Below are 6,388 nucleotides of genomic sequence, written 5' to 3' on the forward strand. Positions count from 1 at the left end.
TACAATTGATGGAGCCTGAGCTTGCATCTTCTCGGCTTCATGTACTTCCACTCTCACCTCACCTCCTCTCAAACAGAACAGAGATAGAGTTCTCCTCATCCTCACATTTCAGACTCTGAGCCTCCACACCCAGCACAGTATCCTTCATCATATCTGCCAGTTGCAGCATGATCCCACCCACAGCCACATCTCCTCCCTACCCCCTTCCACCTTCCGCAGGGAGTCCTTCCTCTGTGGCTCCCTGATCCACTCATTCCTCCACACCCGACAGACTCTTATCCTGGCACTTTCTACTGCCCTCACTTGTCCTTACACTTCATCCGTCACCACCATCCAGACACTTGCTTGGTGAAGCAAAGGTTCACGTGCACCTCGTCAAACTTGGGCTCTGCTGATATTGCCTCCAATGCATTGGCAAAGCCAAGAGCAGACTCAGTGACCATTTTATGGAACACCTATGCTCAGACTACCTTGGCCATTCAGAGCTCCCGGTTGCTGACCATTTCAGCTCTCCTTCTTAGTCCAGCACTGACCTGCCCATCCTTGGCCTAATCTAATGTTAACACGAAGTCCAATGAAGCCTGGAGAAGCAGGACTTTATAATCTGCCTGAGTAGACTATAAATCAATGGCATGAATATTGAGCTAACCAACTTTAGGTAAAACATAACTCTTCTTTATTTTTCTTCTCCTGCCATCCTTTCCCTTTTTATCCCCCCTTTCCTTTTGATCCTCTATGCCTCCCACTTTGTTGTCCCTCCCACTTTCACCCCCAGTCCCCCTTCACCCATCTTTGTTCCTTTCCCATGCCTGGCTTCTTTCACCCACTTCACCCAGGCCCGTACCTCTCATCTGGTTCCAACAGTTGTTCATCTCTCTCTTCTCCTCTAATGGTTCCCTTTCTCACCCCCTCCACTTAGCTGAATACGTCTCTGGTAATGCTTTGTGTTCCTGCTAGTTTTGCTCTAGCAGCTGTCTCCCAATGCCACACTCCCACTGCAAGGCTTCATCTGTTTTTCCCTCCTTTTTCCTCTCTCTCTCTTTCTCTCTACCTCCATCTTTCATTCACTTACCAGAGTCTTCCAAATTCACACCTGCTCTCTTCCTCTACCGAACATGATCTGTTTGTCACCTTACACCCCTCCTCAGTCGAGCAACCATCTTGGAATACTTTCTTGTCATCTCCTTCACTCCCTAGTATATGCTAATTATCTCAACACTCCGCTCTCAGTTCTGATACAGGGTTTACACACAAAAACCTCACAAAGGTGCTGCTTTACCTGCTGAGTTCCTCCTGAAGTCAGCTGCATATAGTTAGATATGTTTCCACTATTATAAGTCAATTATGAATAGATTTCAAAAATGAGTCATTGATTATAATGTACCTTCAGACATCCTGAGGATATTAAAGGTGTTATGTAAATGAAAGAATTTTTATAAAATACCACAGTTTTTAAACATGTTCTATCAGTCAGCGTTTGCTTTGTGTTTCATGAATGACAGTTCAAAAATATCTGGATGACAGTTTAAATTAAACAGTTATTCCTGTGTTTTACTTACAAAAACGATTTCACTGCAAACCTTGAAGAATTAAAAACAGTAATTAGTCGAGTTCATTGGCTGATGTGATGCTGATCATACTCCAGGTTAAATCTGATTAATGGAGCATAAAATACTCTCCTGCTCCTGAGTATCTCTGCATTCTAACATAATTTTAATGGCAGCTCCCATATTTTAACCCAAAGAATGTGCAACAATTTAAATTGAAGTGGAGACCATTACTCTCAAATGTCAGGGCAGAACTAAATTTGACTAGAGCGTTGTCATACTCCTGGGAAAATCTGAAGTTCTTTATGTTTTCTTTCATGAAATGTGGCCTTTAAAGAAATGAAAAACTTGCATTAACAAAGCATCTTTCATATCTCTTATGGAAATTTCCAAAGCTTTTTACGCCTAATTATGTACCTTTGAACTATCATCTTCGTTATAATGTAGGAAAGGTGGTTATCAATTTGCACACAAGAAATTACTACAAGATCTGTTCAATAGCAAGTAGTTAACTTACTGTAGAAATGATGATTGATAGTTTAACTGTTGTCAGATTACTACTCATCAGAGATAGGGTTCTTCTTGGCCTCACTTGCCACCCCACTAGCCTCCACATCCAGCATGTAATTACCCATGGCTTCTGCTGTCTCCAGCATGATTCCACCACCAAGCACATTGTTCTCACCCTCCACCCCCCACTTTCCATTTTCCACAGGGATTGCTCCCTATGCAAAACCATTAACCATTTGTCACTCCCCACTGGTCTCTCCCTTGGTACTTATCCTTGCCGTGTTGGCGTGTGGCCAAGTGGTTAAGGTGTTGGTCTAGTGATCTGAAGGTCGCTAGTTCGAGCCTTGGATGAGGCTGCGTGTGTGTCCTTGAGCAAAGCACTTAACCACACATTGCTCTGCGATAACACTGGTGCTAAGCTGTATTGGTCCTAATGCCCTTCCCTTGGACAACATCAGTGGCGTGGAGAGGGTGAGACTTGCAGCTTGGGCAACTGCTGGTCTTCCACAAAAAAAAACCTTGCCCAGGAAACTGGGAACAGGAAACTTTCCAAGGTGCAAATCCATGGTCTATCGAGACTAACGGAGGCCTACCCCTACTTATCCTTGCAAGTGGAAGAAATCCATACCTGCCCTTGCACCTCTTCCATCACTACTATTCAGGGCAGTTCTTCCAGGTGAGGCAACACTTCACCTGTGTTTCTGTTTGGGTTATCTACTGTATCCGGTACTCCCAGTGTAGCCGCCTGTATATCAGTGAGACCCAACATAGATTGGGAGACCGCTTTGCCAGTAAAAGCAGGATCTCCTGGTGGCTACCTATTTTAATTCTGCTTCCTATTCGCATTCTGACATGTCATTCGAAGGCCTCCTCTACTGCCGCGATGCGTCCACACTCAGCTTGGAGGATTCCATCTGGGTAGTTGCCAGACTGATGGCATGAACATTGATCTCTCAAACTTCTTGTAATTGCCCCCACTCCCCCGTCATCATTCCCCATTTCCATTTTACTCTCTCACCTTTTCTACCCTCTTCTATCAGATTCCCCCTTCTCCAGCCCTTTATCTCTTTTTCAATCAACTTCCCAGCTCTACACTTCACCCCTCTCCTGGTTTCACCTATCACCTTCTACCTTGAACTTCCTCCTCCAACCCCTCCCCACCTTCTTGCTCTGACCTCATCTTTTTTCTCCAGTCCTGATGAAGGGCCTCTGCCCAAAATGTCGACTGCATTTTTTTCCATAGATGCTGCCTGGCCTGCTGAATTCCCCCAACATTTTGTATGTGCTGTTTGGATTTCCAGCATCTGCAGATTTTCTTTTCTTTGTACGATGAATATCTTCCCAGGTTTTCTTCAAATTAGTGTCATTGTATCCTCTACCTCCAGCTGAGAAAATGGTTGACACCTCAGTTTAACATGACATTCAAAACATAATGCCTTCAACACCGCAATGGAATGTCATCCTGGATTTTTGCATTCAATTCTTTGCAGTGAGATTTGAGCTCATTTTCTGACTGAAGTACTAGAATATTGCCATTTGAGCTATGATGACAAAGTAAGCTCTTTATATGTTTTGAATGAAGTTGTCTTTATTACTGTAATGTCATTGTTATGGTTTGTTCATAATCCAGAAAGCACAGCTTCAAATCCAACCCATCAATTTTTGATAATTTGCTGTGTGCAAGTTAGCAATCATTTTTCTTACTTTACATCAATGCTAATAGTTCAAAGGTACATCATTTGCTGTTAAAAATTTTAACTTCTCCAGCACACAAAAGTCACAAACTGCTCTTTGGAACAATTCCAATCTCACAGCAGAGAGATTTCTTCAATGATGAAGAGTAGTCTTTGATCATCTAATTTAGAAACAATGCACACAACAGGAACACGAGATCACAAACTATATCGCATAGATCTTGACTTCCATGCCTTTCTCAGCTAGTGGGTTTCCTTAATCCCCCTGTTTTATGTTCACCTCCCATCCTCACCCCCAACCAAGGTACGGTAATCTTCAAACCAAAGCTTCCTAAAGGGGCCTTTATTGAACTCAGTGATTGTACCTTGTGATAATTTATCAGTCCTCAAACACCCTGCCTAAGGCAGCTACTTGTCAGAGTAATAAGCTCAGCTAATAAGAATTAGCACAAAGACCAGCACACCCATACACACTGATGCACCATCAATAACTCTCTCTGAGACGTAAAGGCAAGATATCGACTTTTATTGACTGGAAGAAGGAACAAGCAGTGGTTGACCACCATACTACATCCTGGAGACTGAGAGGCCGGGCGCAGGCCTCAATTGCCTTTATACCGGGGTCTGTGGGAGGAGCCACAGGAGCAGTCAGCAGGGGGCATGTCCAGACAGGTATATGTAGTTCACCACATTCACCACCCCCCCCTTTGTTTTATAAGAGAGTCCCCATGTGGCGAAGTTTCTTACAAGTATATTTACAGATTAAGTCTATCAGGTGGTTGAATCTGTCGCTGCGATCTACGTAGCACCGGCTGTGATTGCACAGGTGCCGGTGGTGATTACACCGGAGACGGAGGTTGTGCTGGTTCCGGCCTAACTGGAGATGTCAGCCCACTAGGTGTCAGTGATCCCTCACGCGTGTGCGAGGCGCCTGGTATATACGCGTATGAGATGCCCGGTATAGGAGTGTCGTGAGGAATCTGTGTAGGGCTCGGTGTGCGCGGTGTCACCTCAGGTACAGGGTCCATAGTTATTGTGGAGTGTTTGGGGTAGTGGTCTGCTGCTCCTGCGGGTGCCAGGTCGCGGATGGAGACTGTGTCCTCCCGCCCATCAGGTAAGACCACGTAAGCATACTGGGGGTTCGCAAGTAGAAGCTGAACTCTCTCGACCAGCGGGGAGTATTTATTGCTCCTCACATGTTTCCGGAGCAGCACTGGCTCTGGGGACGTCAGCCAAGCTGATAGGGTGGTCCTAGTTGGCAGACTTCCTGGGAAAAGAGAATAGGCGCTCGTGAGGGGTGGCATTGGTGGACGTACATAACAGAGAGCGGATAGAGTGCAGTGCCTCGGGGAGGACCTCCTGCCATCGAGAGACCGGCAACCCTTCTTGACTTAAGGGCTAAAAGCGTGGCCTTCCACACTGTGGCATTCTCCCTCTCCACCTGTCCATTTCCCCGGGGATTATAGCTCGTGGTCCAACTAGTAGCAATGCCCCTAGCCAGCAGGTACTGGCGCAGCTCGTCACTCATAAAGGAGGACACTCTATCGCTGTGGCTATAGCAGGGATACCCGAACAGAGTGAAGAGCTGGCGCAGGGCTTTTATGACAGATGTGGTAGTCGTGTCCGGGCAGGGGATGGCAAAGGGGAGCTGCGAGTACTCGTCGATCATGTTAAGAAAGTAGACATTGCGGTCGGTGGAGGGAAGGGGGCCCTTAAAGTCAACACTCAGTCGTTCAAAGGAGCGGGTGGCCTTGATAAGTTGCACCGTTTCAGGACGGTAGAAGTGCGGTTTGCACTCAGCGCAGACTTGGCAGTCCCTGGTCATCGTCCTGATGTCCTCCAGGGAGTACGGCAGGTTCCGCGGAGGCTTTCAGGGAATGGTAAATTCGGGTGACCCCCGGGTGGCAAAGATCTGCATGGAGGGCGTATAGCTGGTCGAGCTATGCGCCAGCACACGCTCCCCGTGACAGGGCATCAGGGGGGCTCATTGAGCCTTCTAGGCCGGTACAGGATATCATAGTTGTAGGTGGAGAGTTCTATTCTCCACCGCAAAATTTTATCATTTTTGATTTTGTCCCACTGTTGGTTGCTGAACATGAATGCAACCGAGCGCTGGTCAGTCAGCAAGGTGAACCTTTTGCCGGTGAGATAGCGCCTCCAGTGCCTAATAGCTTCCACTATGGCCTGGGCTTCTTTCTCCACCGTGGAGTGCAGAATTTCAGAGCCTTGAAGGGTACGAGAAAAGAATGCTACTGGCCTGCCTTCCTGATTGAGGGTAGCAGCCAGCGCAAAATCAGAGGCATCACACTTTACTTGGAAGGGAATGGTCTCGTCCACCGCATGCATCGTTGCTTTGGCAATGTCCCCTTTAATGCAGCTGAAGGCCGCGCAGGCCTCGGCAGAGAGGGGAAATGTGGTAGACTTGACCGGGGGCGTGCCTTGTCTGCGTAATGGGGGACCCATTGGGTGTAATAGGAAAAGAAGCCCAGGCACTGTCTGAGGGCTTTGAGGGTGGTGGGAAGAGGGAGTTCTTCCGGTCTGGATCTGGGCCAATGACCCTGTTCTCCATGACATACCCAAAGATAGCGAGTCGAGTGGTTCCGAACGCACACTTGTCCCTATTATAAGTAAGGTTCA

Source organism: Hypanus sabinus, chromosome 4 (assembly GCF_030144855.1).
Source record: "Hypanus sabinus isolate sHypSab1 chromosome 4, sHypSab1.hap1, whole genome shotgun sequence".
Lineage (NCBI taxonomy): Eukaryota > Metazoa > Chordata > Chondrichthyes > Myliobatiformes > Dasyatidae > Hypanus > Hypanus sabinus.